Raw genomic sequence first — 22,735 nt, 5'->3', positions numbered from 1 at the left:
GATAAGTGACCTGGAAGACAGAATGTTGGAATTCACTGCTGTGGAACAGACTAAAGAAAAAAAAAATGCAAAGAAATGAAGGCAGCATAAGACACGTCTGGGACAACATTAAATGCAACAACATTCGCATTATAGGGGTCCAAGAAGGAGAAGAGAGAGAGAAAGGACCCAAGAAAATATTTGAAGGGATTATAGTAAAAAATGTCCCTAACATGGGAAAGGAAATAGCCGCTCAAGTCCAGGAAGCACAGAGAGTCCCATACAGGATAAAACCAAGGAGAAACAGGCTGAAACACATAAAACTCAAATTGGCAAAAATGAAAGAGAAACAAACATTATTGAAAGCAGCAAGGGAAAAACAACAAATAACATACAAGGGAACTCCCATAAGGTTAACAGCTTATTTCTCAGCAGAAACTCTACAAGCCAGAAGGGAGTGGCATGATACACTTAAAGTGATGAAAGGGAAGAACCTACTACCAAGATAACTCTACTTGGCAAAGATCTCATTCAGATTCGATGGAGAAATCAAAAGCTTTACAGACAAACAAAAGCTAGGAGAATTCAGCACCACCAAACCACCTCTACAACAAATGCTAAAGGAAAAGTAGGAAATAAAAGAGAAGAAAAATACCTACAATAACAAACACAAAACAATTAAGAAAATGGTTATGAAACATGCATATCAATAATTACCTTAAACATGAATGGATTAAATGCTCCAACCAAAAGACACAGACTTGTGGAATGGGTACAAAAACAAGACCCGTATATGTGCTGTCAACAAGAGGTCCACTTCAGACCTAGGGACAAATACAGACTGAAAATGAGGGGATGGAAAAATGTATTCCATGCAAATGGAAATCAAAAGAAAGCTGGAGTAGCATTACTCATATAAGATAAAATAGACTTTAAAAAATACCCTAAAAGAGACAAAGAAGGACACTACATAATAATCAAGAGATAAATCCAAGAAGAAGTTATAACAATTATAAATTTCTATGTACCCAACATAGGAGCACCTCAATACGTAAGGAAACTGTTAACAGCTATGAAAGAGGAAATCAACAGTAAAACAATAATAGTAGGGGACTTTAACACCCCACTTTCACCAATGGACAGTTCCTCCAAAATGAAAGTAAGTAAGGAAACAGAAGCTTTAAATAACAAAGTAGACCAGATAGATTTAATTGTTATTTATAGGATATTCCATCCAAAAACAACAGATTACACTTTCTTCTCAAGTGTGCATGGAAAATTCTCCAGGATAGATCACATCTTGGGTCAGAAATCAAGCCACCATAAATTTAAGAAAATTGAAATCATATCAAGTATCTTTTCTGACCACAACGCTATGAGATTACAAATGAATTACAGGGAAAAAAACGTAAAAAACACAAACACATGGAGGCTAAACAATACGTTACTAAATAACCAAGAGATCACTGAAGAAATCAAAGAGGAAATCAAAAAATACCTAAAGACAAATGACAATGAAAACAGGATGATCCAAAACCTTTGGGACACAGCAAAAGCAATTCTAAGAGGGAAGTTTATAGCTATACAAACCTACCTCAAGAAACAAGAAAAATCTCAAGTAAACAATGTAACCTTGCACCTAAAGGAACTAGAGAGAGAAGAATAAACAAAACCCAGGGTTAGTAGGAGGAAAGAAATCATAAATATCAGAGCTGAAATAAATGAAATAGAAACAAAGCAAACAATAGCAAAGATCAAGAAAACTAAAATCTGGTTCTTTGAGAAGATAAACAAAATTGATAAACCATTAGCCAGACTAACAAAGAAAAAGAGGGAGAGGACTCAAATCAATAAAATTAAAAATGAAAAAGGAGGACGAGGGGAAGATGGCGGAAGAGTAAGATGCGGAGATCACCTTCTTCCCCACAGATACACCAGAAATATATCTACACATGGAACAACTCATACAGAACACCTACTGAATGCTGGCAGAAGACCTCAGACCTCCCAAAAGGCAAGAAAGTCCCCACGTACCTGGGTAGGGCAAAAGAAAAAAGAATAAATAGAAAACAAAGGATAGGGATGGGACCTGCACCAGTGGGAGGGAGCCATGAAGGAGGAAGGGTTTCCACACACTAGGAAACCCCTTCACGGGTGGAGACTGTACGTGGTGGAGGGGGAAAGCTTCGGAGCCACAGAGGAGAGCACAGACATAGGGGTGGGGAGGACAAAGCAGAGAGATTCCCGCAGAGAGCATCAGAACCGACTGGCACTCACCAGGCCGAGAGGCTTGCCTGCTCACCTGCCAGGGCAGGCGGGGCTGGGAGCTGAGTCTCGGGCTTTGGGCGGAACGCAGGGAGAGGACTGGGGTTGGCTGCGTGAGCACAGCCTTCAAGGAGTTAGTGCACCATGGCTAGTAGGGATGGAGTCTGGGGAAAAGTCTGGACCTGCCAAAGAGGCAACAGACTTTTCTTCCCTCTTTGTTTCCTGGTGCACGAGGAGAGGGGATTAAGAGCACTGCTTAAAGGAGCTCCAGAGACGGGTGTGAGCTGCAGCTAAAAGCGCGGGCCTCAGAGATGGGCAAGAGATGCTAAGGCTGCTGCTGTTGCCACCAATAAGCCTGTGTGCGAGCACAGGTCACTATCCACACCCTGCATCCTGGGAGCCTGTGCAACCTGCCACTGTCAGGGTCCCAGGATCCAGGGATAACTTCCCCGGGAGAATGCACAGTGCGCCTCAGGCTGGTGCAACGTCATGCTGGCCTCTGCCACTGCAGGCTCACTCCACACTCCATACCAATCCCTCCACGTGTCCCGAGTGAGTCAGAGTCCCTGAAGCAGCTGTTCCTTTAACCCCGTCCTGTATTATCGAAAAACAGACGCCCTCCGACGACCTACACGAAGAGACGGGGCCAAATGCAAAGCTGAGCACAGGGAGCTGTGAGAACAAAGAAGGGAAAGATAAATCTCTCCCAGCAGCCTCAGAAACAGCGGATTAAAGCTCCACAATCAACTTGATGTACCCTGCATCTGTGGAATATATGAATAGACAACGAATCATCACAAATTGAAGAGGTGGACTTTGAGAACAACATTTATGATTTTTTGCACTTTTCCTCTTTTTGTGAGAGTGTATGTGTATGCTTCTGTGTGAGATTTTGTCTGTATAACTTTGCTTCCACCATTTGTCCTAGGGTTCTATCCGTCCATTTTTATTTCTCTTAAAAAATTATTTTTTCTTAATAATTATTTATTTTAATAACTTAATTTTATTTATCTTACATTATTTTATCTTATTTCTTCCTTTCTTTCTTTCCTTCCATCCCTCCTTCTTTCCTTCCTTCCTACCTTCTCTCCCCCTGCCCACTCCATCCTTCCCTCCCTCTCTCTCTCCCTCCCTTCTTTCTTTCTTTCTTTCTTCATTCTTTCTTCTTTCTACTTTTTCTCCCTTTTATTCTGAGCTGTGTGGATGAAAGGCTCTTGGTGCTGCACCCAGGACTCAGTGCTGTGACTCTGAGGTGGGACAGACAACTTCAGGACACTGGTCCACAAGAGACCTTCCAGGTCTACATAATATCAAATGGTGAAAATCTCCCAGAGATCTCCATCTCAATACCAGCACCCAGCTTCACTCAACGACCAGCAAACTACAGTGCTGGACACCTTATGCCAAACAACTAGCAAGACAGGAACACAACCCCACCCATTAGCACAGAGGCTGCCGAAAATCATAATAAGTCCACTGAAACCCCAAAACACAGCACCAGACGTAGACCTGCCCACCAGAGAGACAAGATCCAGCCTCATTCACCAGAACACAGGCACTAGTCCCCTCCACCAGGAATCCTACACAACCCACTGAACAAACTTTAGCCACTGGGGACAGACATCAAAAACAACGGGAACTACAAAACTGCAGCCTGCAAAAAGGAGACCCCAAACACAGTAAGATAAGCAAAATGAGAAGACAGAAAACCACGCAGCAGATAAAGGAGCAAGATCAAAACTCACCAGACCTAACAAATGAAGAGCAAATAGGTAATCTACCTGAATAAAATTTCAGAAAATGATAGAAAACATGATCCAAAATCTTGGAAATAGAATAGAGAAAATGCAAGAAACATTTTAAAAGCAACTAGAAGAACTAAAGATGAAAGAAGCAAAGATGAACAGCACATTAAATGAATTTAAAAATACTCTAGATGGGATCAATAGCAGAATAACTGAGGCAGAAGAACAGATAAGTGACCTGGAAGATAAAATAGTGGAAATAACTACTGCAGAGCAGAATAAGGAAAAAAAGAATGAAAAGAACTGAGGATAGTCTCAGAGTTCACTGGGACAACATTAAATGCACCAACATTCTAATTATAGGGGTTCCAGAAGAAGAAGAGTAAAAGAAAGGGAAAGAAAAAATATTTGAAGAGAATAGAGTTGAAAACTTCCCTAATATGGGAAAGGAAATAGTTAATCAAGTCCAGGAAGCACAGAGAGTCCCATATAGGATCAATCCAAGGAGAAATACACCAAGTCATATATTAATCAAACTATCAAAAATTAAATGCAAAGAAAACGTATAAAAGCAACAAGGGAAATACAACAAATAACACACAAGGGAATCCCCATAAGGTTAACTGCTGATCTTTCAGCAGAAACATTGCAAGCCAGAAGGGACTGGCAGGACATATGTTAAGTGATGAAGGAGAAAAAACAGCAACCAATATTACTCGACCTAGCAAGGATCTCATTCAGATTTGATGGAGAAATTAAAACCTTTACAGACAAGCAGAAGCTGAGAGAGTCCAGCACCACCAAACCAGCTTTACAACAAATGCTAAAGGAACTTCTCTATGAAAGAAACACAAGAGAAGGAAAAGACCTGCAATAACGAACCCAAAACAATTAAGAAAATGGGAATAGGAACATACATATCGATAATTACCTTAAATGTAAATGGACTAAATGCTCCCACCAAAAGACACAGATTGGCTGAATGGATACAAAAACAGGACCCATATATATGCTGTCTACAAGACACCCACTTCAGACCTAGAGACACATACAGACTGAAAGTAAGGGGATGGAAAAAGATATTCCATGCAAATGGAAACCAAGAGAAAGCTGGATTAGCAATTCTCATATCAGACAAAATAGACTTTAAAATAAAGACGATTAGAAGAGACAAAGAAGGACACTACATAATGATCAAGGGATCGATTCAAGAAGGAGATATAACAATTGTAAATATTTATGCAACCAACATAGGAGCACCTCAATACATAAGGAAAATACTAACAGCCATAAAAGGGGAAATCGACAGTAACACACTCATTGGAGGGGACTTTAACACCCCATTTTCACCCATGGACAGATCATCCAAAATGAAAATAAATAAGGAAACACAAGCTTTTAATGATACATTAAACAAGAGGGACTTAATTGATATTTATAAGACACTCCATCCAAAAACAACAGAATAAACATTTTTCTCAAGTGCTCATGGAACATTCTCCAGGATAGATCATATCTTGGGTCACAAGTCAAGCCTTGGTAAATTTAAGAAAATTGAAATTGTAACAAGTATCTTTTCCAACCATGATGCTATAGACTAGATATCAATTACAGGAAAAAATCTGTAAAAACTACAAACACATGGAGGCTAAACAATACACTATTTAATAACGACGTAATCACTGAAGAAATCAAAGAGGAAATGAAAAAAATACCTAGAAACAAATGACAATGGAGGCATGACGACCCAAAACCTATGGGATGCAGCAAAAGCAGTTCTAAGAGGGAAGTTTATAGCAATACAATCTTACTTTAAGAAACAGGAAACATCTTATTTGGAAATAGAGTCATCTCGAATAAACAACTCATTCTACGTTGCCACCATCACCTTGATACCAAAACCAGACACGGATGTCACAAAGAAGGAAAACGACAGTCCAGTATCATTGATTAACATAGATGTAAAAATCCTCAGCAAAATACAAGCAAACAGAATCCAACAGCACATTAAAAGCATCATACACCATGATCAAGTGGTGTTTAATCCAGGAATGCAAATCAATCAACCTGATGCACCAAATTAACAAATTGAAGGAGAAAAATCATATGATCATCTCAGTAGATGCAGAGAAATCTTTTGACAAAATTCAACACCCATTTATGATAAAAAACCTGCAGAAAATAAGCATAGAGGGAACTTTCCTCAACATAATAAAGGCCATGTATGACAAACCCACAGTCAACATCGTCCTCAACGGTGAAGAACTGATAGCATTTCCACTAAGATCAGGAACAAGACAAGGTTGCCCACTCTCACCACTCAAATTGAACTTAGTTTTGGAAGTTGTAACCACAGCAATCAGAGAAGAAAAGGAAATAAAAGGAATCCAAATCGGAAAAGAAGAAGTAAAGCGGTCACTGTTTTTAGATGACATGATACTATACCTAGAAAATCCTAAAGTTGCTACCAGAAAACTACTAGAGCTAATCAATGAATTTGGGAAAGTAGTAGGATACAAAATTATTGCACAGAAATCTCTGGCTTTCCTATACACTAATGATGAAAAATCTGAAAGTGAAATCAAGAAAACACTCCCATTTATCATTGCAACTAAAAGAATAAAATATCTAGGAATAAACCTACCTAAGGAAACAAAAGACCTATATGCAGAAAATTATGACACTGATGTAAAAAATTAAATATGATACAAATAGATGGAGACATATACCATGTTCTTGGATTGGAAGTATCAACATTGTGAAAATGACTCTACTACCCAAAGCAATCTACAGATTCAATGCAATCGCTTTCAAACTACCACTGGCATTTTTCACAGAACTAGAACAAAAAAATTTGTATGCAAAAACAAATGACCCCAAATAGCCAAAGCAATCTTGAGAACGAAAAACGGAGCTGGAGGAATCAGGCTCCCTGACTTCAGACTATACTACAAAGCTACAGTAATCAAGACAGTATGGTATTGGCACAAAAACAGAAACATAGATAAATGGAACAGGATAGAAATCCAAGAGATAAACCCACGCACATATGGTCACCTTATCTTTGATAAAGTAGGCAGGAATATACAGTGGAGAAAGGACAGCCTCTTCAATAAGTGGTGCTGGGAAAAGTATGAGACTGGTACATGGAAAAGTATGAGACTGGATCGCTCTCTAACACCATACACAAAAATAAGCTCAAAATGGATTAAAAACCTAAATGTAAGGCCAGAAACTATCAAACTCTTAGAGGAAAACATAGGAAGAACACTCTATGACATAAATCACAGCAAGGTCCTTTTTGACCCACCTCCTAGAGAAATGGAAATAAAAACAAAAATAAACAAATGAGACCTAATGAAACTTCAAAGCTTTTGCACAGCAAAGGAAACCATAAACAAGATAAAAAGGCAATCCTCAGAATGGGAGAAAATATTTACAAATGAAGCAACTGACAAATGTTTAATCTCCAAAGTTTACAAGCGGCTCCTGCAGCTCAATAACAAAAAAACAAACAAACCAATCCAAAAATGGGCAGAAGACCTAAATAGACATTTCTCCAAAGAAGATATACAGACTGCCAACAAACACATGAAAGAATGCTCAACATCATTAATCATTAGGAAATGCAAATCAAAACTACAATGAGATATCATGTCATACCTGTCAGAATGGCCATCATCAAAACATCTACAAACAATAAATGCTGGAGAGAATTTGGAGAAAACGAAACACTCTTGCACTGCTGGTGGGAATGTGAATTGGTGCAGCCACTGTGGAGAAGAGTGTGGAGTTTCCTTAAAAAACTACAAATAGAGCAACCAAATGACCCAGCAATCCCACTACTGGGCATATACCCTGAGAAAATCATAATTCATAAGAGTCATAAACCAAAATGTTCATTCAGCTCTATTTACAATAGCCCGGAGATGGAAACAACCTAAGTGTCCCTCATTGGATGAATGGATGAAGAAGATGTGGCACTTATATGCAATGGAATATTACTCAACCATAAAAAGAAACGAAATTCAGCTATTTGTAATGAGGTGGATATACCTAGAGTCCATCATACAGAGTGAAGTAAGTCAGAAAGAGAAAGACCAATACCGTATGCTAACACATATATATGGAATTTAAGAGGAAAAAGAAACATCATGAAGAGCCTAGGGGTAAGACAGGAATAAAGTCACAGACCTACTAGAGAATGGACTTGAGTATATGGGTAGGGGGAATGGTAAGCTGTGACAAATCAAGAGAGTGGCATGGACATATATACACTACCAAACATAAAATAGATAGCTAGTGGGAAGCAGCTGCATAGCACAGGGAGAATAGCTCGGTGCTTTGTGATCATGTAGAGTAGTGGGATAGGGAGGGTGGGAGGGAGGGGATACAAGAGAGAAGAGATATGGGAACATATGTATATGTATAACTGATTCACTTTGTTATAAATCAGAAAGTAAAACACCATTGTAAAGCAATTATACTCCAATAAAGATGTAAAAAAAAAATGAAAATGGAGAAGCTACAACAGACATGGCAGAAATACAAAGCAGCCTAAAAGATACTACAAGCAACTCTACGCCAATAATATGGACAAACTGGGAGGAAAGGACCAATTCTTAGAAAGGTATAACCTGCCAAGACTGATCCAGGAAGAAATAGAAAGTATAAACAGATGAATCACAAGTAATGAAATTGAAACTATGATTAAAAATTTTCTAACAAACAAAAGTCCAGGAACAGATGGCTCCACAGCTGAATTGTAGCAAACATTTAGAGAAGAGTGAACACACATTCGTCTCAACATCTTCCAAAGAATTGTGGAGGAAGGAACACTCCTAAACTCATACTATGAGGCCACCATCACCCTGATACCAAAACCTGAAAAAGATATTACAAAAAAAGAAAATTACAGACCAATATCACTGATGAATATAGATGCAAAAATCCTCAACAAAATACTAGCTACCAAAATCCAACAACACATTAAAATGATCATACCCCATGATCAAGTGGGATTTATCCGAAGGATGCAAGGATTCTTCAACATATGCAAATCAATCAAGGTGATACACCATATGAACAAATTGAAGAATAAAAACCGTATGATCATCACAATAGATGCAGAAAAAGCTTTTGACAATATTCAACACCCAGTTATGATAAAAACTCTCCAGAAAGTGGTCAAAGAGGGAACCTACCTCAACATAATAAAGGCCATATACGAAAAAGCCACAGCCAACATCCTTCTCAATGGTAAAAAACTGAAAGCATTTTCTCTAAGATCAGGAACAAGAAAAGGATGTGCACTCTCGCCGCTATTATTCAACATAGTTTTGGAAGTCCTAGCCATGGCAATCAGAGAAGAAAAAGAAATAAAAGGAATACAAATTGGAAAAGAAGAAGTAAAACTGTCACTGCAGATGACATGGTACTATACATAGACTCCTAAAGATGCCACCCGAAAACTAGTAGAGCTAATCAATGAATGTGGTAATGTTACAGCATACAAAATTAATGCACAGAAATCTCTTCATTCCTATATACTAATGATGAAAAATCTGAAAATGAAATTAAGGAAACATTTCCATTTACCATTGCAACAAAAGAAGAAACTATGTAGGAATAAACCTACCAGGGAGACAAAAGACCTGTATGCAGAAAACTGTAAGACACTGATGAAAGAAATTAAAGATGATACCAACACATGGAGAGATATACCATGTTCTTGGATTGGAAGAGTCAATATTGTGAAAATGAGTATACTACCCAAAGCAATCTACAGATTAATTGCAATCCCTATCAAATTACCAGTGACATTTTTTACAGAACTAGAAAAATAATCTTAAAATTTGTATGGGACACAGAAGACCCCGAATAGCCAAAGAAGTCTTGAGGGAAAAAATCGGAGCCAGAGGAAGCAGACTCCCTGACTTCAGACTATACTACAAAGCTACAGTCATCAAGACAATATGGTACTGTCACAAAAACAGAAATATAGATAAATGGAACAAGATAGAAAGCCCAGAGATAAACCCACACACTTATGGTCAGCTAATCTATGACAAAGCAGTCAAGGATATACAATGGAGAAAAGACAGTCTCTTCAATAAGTTGTGCTGGGAAAACTGGACAGCTACATGTAAAAGAATGAAATTAGAACACTCCCTAACACCATACACAAAAATAAGCTCAAAATGGACTAGAGACCTAAATGTAAGACTGGACACTATAAAACTCTTAGAGGAAAACATAGGAAGAACTCTCTTTGACATAAATCACAGCAAGATATTTTTTGATCCACCTCCTAGTGTAATGGACATAAAAGCAAAAATTAAAAAATCAGACCTAATGAAATTTAAAAGCTTTTGCAAAGCATAGGAAACCATAAACAAGATGAGAAGACAACCCTCATAATGGGAGAAAATATTTACAGATGTATCAATGGACAAATGATTAATCTCCAAAGTATATAAACAACTCATGCAGCTCAATATTTAAAAAACAAACATCCGAATCCAAAAATGGGCAGAAAACCTAAATAGACTTTTCTCCAAAGAAGACATGCAGATGGCCAAGAAGCACATGAAAAGCTACTGAACGTCACGAATTATTAGAGAAATGCGAATGAAAACTACAGTGAGGTATCACCTCACACCAATTAGAATGGGAATCATCAGAAATTCTACAAACAACAAATGCTGGAGAGGGTATGGAGAAAAGGGAACCCTCTTGCACTGTTTGTGGGAATATAAATTGATACAGCCACTATGGAGTACAATATTGAGTTTCTGTAAGGAACTAAAAATAGAATTACCATCTGACCCAGCAAACCCACTACTGGGCATATACCCAGAGAAAAGCATAATTCAAAAAGACACATGCACCCCAATGTTCATTTCAGCACTATTTACAATAGCCACGTCATGGAAGCAACCTAAATGCCCAATGAGAGACGAATGGATAAAGAAGGTGTACATATATACAATGGAATATTACTCAGCCATAAAAAGGAATGAAATTGGGTCATTTTTTGAAACGTGGATGGATCTAGAGACTGTCATAGAGAGTGAAGTAAGTCAGAAAGAGAAAAACAAATATTGTAATATAATGCATATATGTGGAACTTAGAAAAATGGTACAGATGAACTGGTTTGCAGGGCAGAAATAGAGACACTGATGTAGAGGAGAAATGTATGGACACCAAGGGGGGAAAGCGGCAGGAGGTGGGGGTGGTGGTGTGATGAATTGGGCGATTGGTATTGATATGTATACACTGATGTGCATAAAATTGATGAGTAATAAGAACCTTCTGTATAAAAAAGCAAATAAAGTAAAATTCAAACATTATAAAAAAAGAAAAGAAACTACTGAAATGCTTTTCTATAGCGGTTGTACCATTTTACCTCTCTAACAGCAAAGTAGGAGGCTTCCAGTAACTCCACATTAACACTTGGTATTGCCAAAGTTTTTAATTGTAGCCATTCCCCTGCTTATAGAGTGGTATTCTTCATGATTTCATTTATATTTCCCTGATTATTAATGATGCTGAGTATATTTTCATGAATTTATTGAACATTCATTTACCTTTGTTTTTAAATATATGTTCATGTTTCTCCCTTTTTTAAAAAAAATTAGGGTTGTCTTCTCATTCTTAATTTGTTAGGGTACTAATGTGTGGGTCTAATCCTAAGTTTTCTACTCTGATCTATTGATCTATGTGACTATCCCCCTACCAATACCACACTCTCTTGATTTCTATAGCCAAATAATAAGCCTTGAAATCAGGTAGCATAAATCTCCAACTTTATTTTTTTTTACCAAAATTGCTTTGCTATTCAAGGTCTTTTACATTTCCACATAAATTTTAGAAACAGCTTGTCAAATTCTATAAAATGGCCTGGTGGGATTTGTTTTTTTCTTTCTAGTTATTTTTCCCATTGATCTCTAACTTAATTTTACTCAATGATTTGAAGATTATGAAATTTATTGAGATATGCTTTATGGCCCAGCATAAGATTATTTTTAAAAATGTTTTATGTACATTTAAAATAATGAATTTTGGATGTAGTGCTTTATATATGTTGTCATATTTTTAAATAATATTATTCAAATATTCTCTATTCTTATTTATCTCTACCTATTAGTTATCATATAACATGAAATGTATATTAAAATCTTTTGCTTGGGGAATAGATTTTTCTGTTTCTCCTTATAGTTATACTAATTTTAAATTTACATGTGTTGGTGCTCTATGTGCATACAAATTTAGAATTGTTTTACCTTCCTGGTTTATTGAATATTTATCTCTAAGTAATGCTTTTTGTCATAATGTTTGCACGCTATAACTTTCCTATCCTTTTACTTTTAATCTTTCTAAATTTGTACCATGTAAGCAACATATATTTAAAAAAATCCATTGTGCTAATTCTTAACTTTTGATTGGGACATTTAGTTGAACCAGTCATTAATATATTGAGGTTTGAATATGCCATCTGACTATTTGCTTTCTATTTGCATCACTGCCTGGTGGGATTTTGACTGGGATTGAATTTGATCTATAGATAAATTTGGGGATAATTCCCATCTTAATAATGAACCTTCCTGTCCACGAATATAGTATATCACTCCAAGAACTCAGATTTTGTTTTAATTTATCAACATGTTTTATAGTTTTCAACATGGAGATTTTATATAGTTTGATGTTATTATACATTGTTTTTTAAGTGACATCTCACTGTGGTTTTAATTTTAATTTCCTAGATTACTACGAATAATAACAACCTCTTCATATATTATTGATCAATTATACTTTTGCTCATTTTTTTTTTTTGTTCTCTAGCCAGGGATCAATCCCACACCCCCTGCATTGGAAACATGGAGTCTTAACCATTTGACCACCAGGGAAGTCCCCCCCTCCTTTTTCTTTTACCAACTTAACCACTTTTTTAAAAAAACAAGTTTTATTGGAGTATAGTTGCTTTACAATGTTGTGTTAGTTTCTACTGTACAGCAAAATGAATCAGCTATACATATATATATAACTCCTCTTTTTTGGATTTCCTTCCCATTTAGGTCACCACAGTGCCTTAAGTAGGGTTCAGGGAAGTCCCTTTTACTCAATTTTTACAGAAATATTTTTTAGTCTTTATAGTTTCTGAATACTAATCCTTTTTCATCAGTGGTATGTGGTGCGTATAACTTCTTCCAATTTGTGGTTTGTTCCTTTCACTTTCTTTGGCAGTATTATTTGATTAATAGAAGTTTTTAAGGTCACTATAATAAGATATAAATATCTTTCCTTTATTGTTTATGCCTTTTGAGTCTTGTTTATAAAATTATTCCTTCTCTTTGTATTTTCTCCTAAAATTTTTCAGTTTACTCTTTCATATTTGAGTCTTCAGCTTTCTTGGAATTAACTCATGTATACAGTGCAAAGAAGGGATTCAATTTCATGCATTTTAAAATCTGTATAAAAAATTATTCCAGCATTATTTATTGAATTATCTTATTGTTCCACTGCTCTGTGAAATAACTGTCATTGTATAATAAAATTTTCCTATATTCATGGATTCATAAAAAAAAGAAAAGAAATGATGCTTGCTGTGGGTTTGTCATATCTGACCTTTGTATTGTTGAGGTATGTTCCATCTATGCGCATTTTATGGACAGATGTTTTTAATAAATTTATTTGTTTATTTATTTATTTGGTTGTTTTGTGTCTTTGTTGCTGTGCACGGGCTTTCTCTAGTTGTGTCGAGCAGGGGTTACTCTTCATTGTGATGTGTGGACTTCTCATTGTGGTGACTTCTCTTATTGTGGAGCACAGGCTCTAGGCATGTGGGCTTCAGTAGTTACAGCACGTGGGCTCAGTAGTTGTGTCTCATGGGCTCTAGAGCACAGGCTCAGTAGATGTGGCACGTGGGATCTTCCTGGACCAGTGTTCTAACCCATGTCCCAGGCATTGACAGGCAGATTCTTAACCACTGTTTCACCAGGCAAGTCCCCTGGCGTGTTTTTATCTTAAATGAGTGATGAATTTTGTCAAAAGCTTCTCTGTATCTATTGCAATGATCATATGGTTTTTATATTTCAGTTTGTTAATGTGGTGTATCACATTGATTGACTTACATATGTTGAAGAAACCTTGCATCCTTAGGATAAATCCCACTTGATCATGGTGTATGGTACTCTTAATGTGTTGTTGGTTTCAGCTTGGTAGTATTTTGTTGAAGATTTTGTGTCTATGTTCATCAGTGATATAGGCCTGTAAATTTCTTTTTTTGTAATATTTTTGGTTTTGCTTTCAGAGTGATGGTAGCCTCATAGATTGATCTTGGGAGTCTTCCTGTTTCTGCAGTTTTTTGGAAGAGTATCAGCAGATAGCTGTTAACTCTTCTCAAAAATGTTTGACAGAAGCTGTGCATCTATCTGGTCCTGGACTTTTGTTTGTTGGGAGTTTTTAAATCACAGATTCGATCAGTACTTCTTATTGGTCTGTTCATATTTTCTATTTCTTCCTGGTTCAGTCTTTGAAGGTTGTACCTCTCTAAGATTTTGTCCATTTCTTCCAGGTTGTCCATTTTATTGGCGTATAGTTGCTTCTAATAATCTTTTATGATCCTTTGTATTTCTGTGGTGTCTGTTGTAACTTCTCCTTTTTCGTTTCTAATTTTATTGATTTGAATCCTCTCCCTTTTTTCTTGATGAGTTTGGCTAAAAGTTTGTCAATTTTTTTATCTTCTCAAAGAACCAGGTTTTAGTTTCATTGATCTTTGCTATCATCTGCTTCATCTCTATTTCAGTTATTTCTATTCTGATCTTTAAGATATCTCTCCTTCTAATAACTTTGGGTGTTGTTGGTTCTTCTTTCTCTAATTGCTTTAGGTGTACAGTTAGTTGTTTTTATTTGAGATTTTTCTTATTTCCTGAGTTAAGATTGTAATGCTATACACTTCCATCTTAAAACTGCTTTCACTGTGTCCCATGGATTTTGGATTGTTGAGTTTTCATTGTCATTTGTCTCTAGGTATTTTTTGATTTCCTCTTCGATTTATTCAGTGATCCATTGTTTGTTCGGTAACATATTGTTTAGCCTCCATGTGTTTGTGTTTTTTACAGTTTTCTTTTCCTGTAATTGATTTCTAATCTCATAGCATTGTGGTTGGAAAAGATGCTTGGTATGACTGCAATTTTCTTAAATTTACTGAAGCTTGATTTGTGACCAAAGATTTGAACTATTCTGGAGAATGTTCAGTGTGTAGTTGAGAAGAAAGTGTATTCTGCTGCTTTCAGATGGAATGTACTGTAAATATTAGTTAAGTCTATCTAGTCTAATGTGTCACTTAAGGCTTGTGTTTCCTTATTAATTTTCTGTCTGGATTATCTGTCCATTGGTGTAAGTGGGCTGTTATTTCTCCCACTATTCTTGTGTTACTGTTGATTTCCCTTTTTATGGCTGTTAATATTTGCCTTACATATTGAGATGCTCCTATGTTGTGTGCATATATATTTACAACTGGTATATCTTCTTCTTGGATTGATCTGCTGGTGATTATGTAGTGTTTTTCCTTGGCTCTTGTAACAGTCTTTTTTAAAAAAAAAATCTATTGTGTCTGATACGTGTATTACTACTCCAGCTTTCTTTTGGTTTCCATTGGCATGGAATATTTTTTCCATCCCCTCAGTTTCAGTGTGTATGTATCCCTAGGTCTGAAGTGAGTCTATTGTAGATAGCATGTATACAGGTTTTATTTTTGTATCCATTCAGCCAGTCTGTGTCTTTTGGTTGGAACATTTAATCCATTTACATTTAAGATAATTATCAATATGTACATTCCTATTATCATTTTCTTAACTGTTTTGGATTTGTTATTGTGGGTCTTTTTTCTTCACTTTCTCTTTTGTTCTCTTGTGGTTTGATGACCATTTTTGGTGTTGTGTTTGGGTTGCTTTTACTTATTTTTGTGTTTATCTTTTGTAGTTTTTAGGTTTCCTGTTCCCTTGAGGTTTTCTTTTTTTTTTTAACATCTTTATTGGGGTACAATTGCTTTACAATGGTGTGTTAGTTTCTGCTTTATAAAAAAGTGAATCAGTCATACATAAACATATGTTCCCATATGTCTTCCCTCTTGCGTCTCCCTTCCTCCCACCCTCCCTATCCCACCCCTCCAGGCTGTCACAAAGCACCGAGCCAATATCCCTGTGCCATGCGGCTGCTTCCCACTAGCTATCTACCTTACTACGTTTGTTAGTGTGTATATGCCCATGCCTCTCTCTCGCCCTGTCACAGCTCACCCTTCCCCCTCTCCATAACCTCAAGTCCGTTCTCTAGGAGGTCTGCGTCTTTATTCCTGCTTTACCCCTAGGTTCTTCATGATATTTTTTTTCTTAAATTCCATATATATGTGTTAGCATACGGTATTTGTCTTTTTCTTTCTGACTTACTTCACTCTGTATGACAGACTCTAGGTCTATCCACCTCATTACAAGTAGCTCAATTTCGTTTCTTTTTATGGCTGAGTAATATTCCATTGTATATATGTGCCACATCTTCTTTATCCATTCATCCAATGATGGGCACTTAGGTTGTTTCCATCTCTGGGCTATTGTAAATAGAGCTGCAATGAACATTTTGGTACATGACTCTTTTTGAATTTTGGTTTTCTCAGGGTATATGCCCAGTAGTGGGATTGCTGGGTCATATGGTTGCTCTATTTGTAGTTTTTTAAGGAACCTCCATACTGTTCTCCATAGTGGCTGAAACAATTCACATTCCCACCAGCAGTGCAAGAGTGTTCCCATTTCTCCACACCCTCTCCAGAATTAATTGTTTCTAGATTTTTTGATGATGGCCATTCTGACTGCTGTGAGATGATATCTCATTGTAGTTTTGATTTGCATTTCCCTAATGATTAATGAAGTTGAGCATTCTTTCATGTGTTTGTTGGCAGTCTGTATATCTTCTTTGGAGAAATGTCTATTTAGGTCTTCTGCCCATTTTTGGATTGGGTTGTTTGTTTTCTTGTTATTGAGCTGCATGAGCTGCTTGTAAACTTTGGAGATTAATCCTTTGTCAGTTGCTTCATTTGCAAATATTTTCTCCCATTCTGAGGGTTGTCTTTTAGTCTTGTTTATGGTTTCCTTTGCTGTGCCAAAGCTTTGAAGTTTCATTAGGTCACATTTCTTTATTTTTGTTTTTATTTCCATTGCTCTAGGAGGTGGGTCAGAAAGGATCTTGCTGTGATTTATGTCATAGAGTGTTCTGCCTATGTTTTCCTCTAAGAGTTTGATAGTTTCTGGCCTTACATTTAGGTCTTTAATCCATTTTGAGCTTATTTTTGTGTATGGTGTTAGGGAGTGATCTAATCTCATACTTCTACATGTACCTGTCCAGTTTTCCCAGCACCACTTATTGAAGAGGCTGTCCTTTCTCCACTGTACATTCCTGCCACCTTTATCAAAGATAAGGTGTCCATATGTGCTTGGGTTTATCTCTGGGCTTTCTATCCTGTTCCATTGATCTATCTTTCTGTTTTTGTGCCAGTACCGTACCGTCTTGATAACTGTAGCTTTGTAGTATAGTCTGAAGTCAGGGAGCCTGATTCCTCCAGTTCCTTCTTTCGTTCTCAAGATTGCTTTGGCTATTCGGGGTCTTTTGTGTTTCCATACAAATTGCAAAATTTTTTGTTCTAGTTCTGTGAAAAATGCCAGTGGTAGTTTGATAGGGATTGCATTGAATCTATAGATTGCTTTGGGTAGTAGAGTCATTTTCACAATGTTGATTCTTCCAATCCAAGAACATGGTATATCTCTCCATCTATTTGTATCATCTTTAATTTCTTTCATCAGTGTCTTATAATTTTCTGCATACAGGTCTTTTGTCTCCTTAGGTAGGTTTATTCCTAGATATTTTATTCTTTTTGTTGCAATGGTAAATGGGAGTGTTTTCTTGATTTCACTTTCATATTTTTCATCATTAGTATATAGGAATGCCAGAGATTTCTGTGCATTACTTTTGTATCCTGCCACTTTACCAAATTCATTGATTAGCTCTAGTAGTTTTCTGGTAGCATCTTTAGGGTTCTCTATGTATAAGATCATGTCATCTGCAAACAGGGACAACTTTACTTCTTCTTTTCCGATTTGGATTCCTTTTATTTCCTTTTCTTCTCTGATTGATGTGGCTAAAACTTCCAAAACTATGTTGAATAAGAGTGGTGAGAGTGGGCAACCTTGTCTTGTTCCTGGTCTTAGTGGAAATGCTTTCAGTTTTTCACCATTGAGGATGATGTTTGCTGTGGGCTTGTCATATATGGCCTTTATTATGTTGAGGAAAGTTCCCTCTATGCCTACTTTCTGCAGGGTTTTTATCATAAATGGGAGTTGAATTTTCTCGAAAGCTTTCTCTGCATCTATTGAGATGATCATATGGTTTTTCTCCTTCAATTTGTTAATATGGTTTATCACATTGATAGATTTGCGTATATTGAAAAATCCTTGCATTCCTGGAATAAACCTCACTTGATCATGGTGTATGATCCTTTTAATGTGCTGTTGGATTCTGTTTGCTAGTATTTTGTTGAGGATTTTTGCATCTATGTTCATCAGTGATATTGGCCTGTAGTTTTCTTTCTTTGTGACATCCTTGTCTGGTTTTGGTAGCAATGTGATGGTGGCCTCGTAGAAGGAGTTTGGGAATGTTCTTCCATCTGCTATATTTTGGAAGAGTTTGAGAAGAATAGGTGTTAGCTCTTCTCCAAATGCTTGATAGAATTCGCCTGTGAAGCCATCTGGTCCTGGGCTTTTCTTTGTTGGAAGATTTTTAATCACAGTTTCAATTTCAGTGCTTGTGATTGGTCTGTTCATATTTTCTATTTCTTCCTGATTCAGTCTTGGCAGGTTGTGCATTTCTAAGAATTTGTCCATTTCTTCCAGATTGGCCATTTTATTGGCATAGAGTTGCTTGTAGTAATCTCTCATGATCTCTTTTATTTCTGCAGTGTCAGTTGTTACCTCTCCTTTTTCATTTCTAATTCTGTTGATTTGAGTCTTCTCCCTTTTTTTCTTGATGAGTCTGGCTAGTGGTTTATCTATTTTGTTTATCTTCTCAAAGAACCAGCTTTTAGTTTTATTGATCTTTGCTATTGTTTCCTTCATTTCTTTTTCATTTATTTCTGATCTGATTTTTATGATTTCTTTCCTTTTGCTAGCTTTGGGGTTTTTTGGTTCTTCTTTCTCTAATAGCTTGAGGTGCAATGTTAGGTTGTTTATTCGAGATGTTTCCTGCTTCTAAAGGTGGGCTTGTATTGCTATAAACTTCCCCCTTAGAACTGCTTTTGCTGCATCCCAAAGGTTTTGGGTCGTTGTGTCTCCATTGTCATTTGTTTCTAGGTATTTTTTGATTTCCTCTTTGATTTCTTCAGTGATCACTTCATTATTAAGTAGTGTATTGTTTAGCCTCCATGGGTTTGTATTTTTTACAGCTCTTTTCCTGTAATTGATATCTAGTCTCATGGCGTTGTGGTCAGAAAAGATACTTGATACAATTTCAATTTTCTTAAATTTACCAAGGCTTGATTTGTGACCTAAGATATGATTTATCCTGGAGAATGTTCCATGAGCAGTTGAGAAAAATGTGTATTCTGTTGTTTTTAGACGGAGTGTCCTATAAATATCAATTAAGTCCATCTTGTTTAATGTATCATTTAAAGCTTGTGTTTCCTTATTTATTTTCATTTTGGATGATCTGTCCATGGGTGAAAGTAGGGTGTTAAAGTCCCCTACTATGAATGTGTTACTGTCGATTTCCCCTTTTATGGCTGTTAGTATTTGCCTTATTTATTGAGGTGCTCCTATGTTGGGTGCATAAATATTTACAATTGTTATATCTTCTTCTTGGATCGATCCCTTGATCATTATGTAGTGTCCTTCTTTCTCTCTTTTAATAGTCCTTATTTTAAAGTCTATTTTGTCTGATATGAGAATTGCTAATCCAGCTTTCTCTTGGTTTCCATTTGCATGGAATATCCTTTTCCATCCCCTTACTTTCAGTCTGTATGTGTCTCTAGGTCTGAAGTGGGTCTCTTGTTGACAGCATATATAAGGGTCTTGTTTTTGTATCCATTCAGCTAATCTGTGTCTTTTGGTGGAAGCATTTAGTCCATTTACATTTAAGATAATTATCGATATGTATGTTCCTATTCCCATTTTCTAAATTGTTTTGCGTTCATTATTATAGGTCTTTTCCTTCTCTTGTGTTTCTTTCATAGAGAAGATCCTTTAGCATTTGTTGTAAAGCTGGTTTCGTGGTGCTGTACTCTCTCAGCTTTTGCTTGTCTGTAAAGGTTTTAATTTCTCCATCAAATCTGAATGAGATCCTTGCTGGATAGAGTAGTCTTGGCTGCAGGTTTTTCTCCTTCATCACTTTCAGTATGTCCTGCCACTCCCTTCTGGCTTGTAGGGTTTCTGCTGAGAGATCAGCTGTTAACCTTATGGGGATTCCCTTATGTGTTATTTGTTGTTTTTCCCTTGCTGCTTTTAATATGCTTTCTTTGTATTTAATTTTTGACAGTTTGATTAATATGTGTCTTGGCGTATTTCTCCTTGTATTTATCCTGTATGGGACTCTCCGTGCTTCCTGGACTTGATTAACTATTTCCTTTCCCATATTAGGGAAGTTTTCAACTATAATCTCTTCAAATATTTTCTCAGTCCCTTTCTTTTTCTCTTCTTCTTCTGGAACCCCTATAATTCGAATGTTGGTGCGTTTAATGTTGTCCCAGAGGTCTCTCAGACTGTCCTCAGTTCTTTTCATTCTTTTTTCTTTATTCTGCTCTGCAGTAGTTATTTCCACTATTTTATCTTCCAGGTCACTTATCCGTTCTTCTGCCTCAGTTATTCTGCTATTGATCCCATCTAGAGTACTTTGAATTTCATTTATTGTGTTGTTCATCGTTGCTTGTTTCATCTTTACTTCTTCTAGGTCCTTGTTAACTGATTTTTGCATTTTGTCCATTCTATTGTCCATTCTATCTCCAAGATTTTGGATCAACCTTACTATCATTATTCTGAATTCTTTTTCAGGTAGACTGCCTCTTTCCTCTTCATTTGTTAGGTCTGGCGCATTTTTATCTTGCTCCTTTATCTGCTGTGTGTTTTTCTGTCTTCTCATTTTCTTATCTTACTGTGTTTGGGGTCTCCTTTTTGCAGGCTGCAGGTTCGTGGTTCCTCCTGTTTTTGATGTCTGTCTCCAGTGGCTAAGGTTGGTTCAGTGGGTTGTGTAGGCTTCCTGGTGGAGGGGACTAGTGCCTGTGTTGTGGTGGATGAGGCTGGATCTTGTCTCTCTAGTGAGCAGGTTCACGTCTGGTGGTGTGTTTTGGGGTGTCTGTGGCCTTATTATGATTTTAGGCAGCCTCTCTGCTAATGGGTGGGGTTGTGTTCCTGTTTTGCTAGTTGTTTGGCATAGGTTTTCCAGCACTGTGGCTTGCTGGTCATTCAGTGAAGCTGGATGGTGGTGTTAAGATGGAGGTCTCTGGGAGATTTTCGCCGTTTGATATTATGTGGAGCTGGGAGGTCTCTTGTTGACCAGGGTCCTGAAGTTCGCTCTCCTACCTCAGAGGCAGAGCCCTGCCTCCTGGCCGGAGCACCAAGAGCTTTTCATCCACACGGCTCAGGATAAAAGGGAGAAAAAGTAGAGGGAATTAGTAGAAGTATGAGGAAAGAAAGAAGGAAAGGAGGGTAGGAAGGAAGGAAGAAAGAAAGAAGCAAAGAAGGAAAGAAGGCAAGAAGGAAAGAAAGGAGGGAGGGAGGGAGGAAGGAAGGAAGGAGGGAAAGAAGGAAAAAAGACAGAAAGAAAGAAGATACAGTAAAAATAAAATAAAGTATAATAAAGTTATTGAATTAAAAAATTCTTATTTAAAAAAAAAAAGGGACGGATAGAACCTTAGGACAAATGTTGGAAGCAAAGCTATACAGACAAAATCTTACACAGAAGCATACACATACACCCTCACTAAAAGAGGTAAATGGGGAAAAATCATAAAATCTTGCTGTCAGAGACCACCTCCTCAATTTGGGATGATTCGTTGTCTAAAGGAGGGAAGGAAGGACGGAAAGAAAGAAAGAAAGAAAGAACGAAGGTAAAGTATAATAACATTCTTAAAATTAATTATTAAGAAAAAAAATTTTAAAAAAAACCATGGACGGATAGAACCCTAGGACAAATGGTGGAAGCAAGACTATACAGACAAGATCTCACACAGAAGCATACACATACACATTCACAAAAAGAGGAAAAGGGAAAAAATCATAGATCTTGCTCCTAAAGTCCACTTCCTTAATTTGGGATGATTGGTTGTCTATTCAGGTATTCCACAGATGCAGGGTATATCAAGTTGATTGTGGAGCTTTAATCCGCTGCTTCTGAGGCTGCTGGGAGAGATTTCCCTTTCTCTTCTTTGTTCTCACAGCTCCCAGGGCTCAGCTTTGGATTTGGCCCTGCCACTGCGTGTAGGTCGCTGGAGGGCGTCTGTTTTTTGCTCAGACAGGATGGGGTTCAAAGAGCCGCTGATTCGGGGGCTCTGGCGCACTCAGGCCGGCGGGGAAGGAGGGGCACGGAGTGCGGGGTGGGCCTGCGGTGGCAAAGGCCGGCGTGACTTTGCACTAGCCTGAGGCGCGCTGTGCGTTCTCCCGGGGAAGTTGTCCCTGGATCCCGGGAACCTGGCAGTGGTGGGCTGCACAGG

This window comes from Delphinus delphis, chromosome X (assembly GCF_949987515.2).
Source record: "Delphinus delphis chromosome X, mDelDel1.2, whole genome shotgun sequence".
Lineage (NCBI taxonomy): Eukaryota > Metazoa > Chordata > Mammalia > Artiodactyla > Delphinidae > Delphinus > Delphinus delphis.
This window is presented reverse-complemented; position numbering follows the sequence as displayed.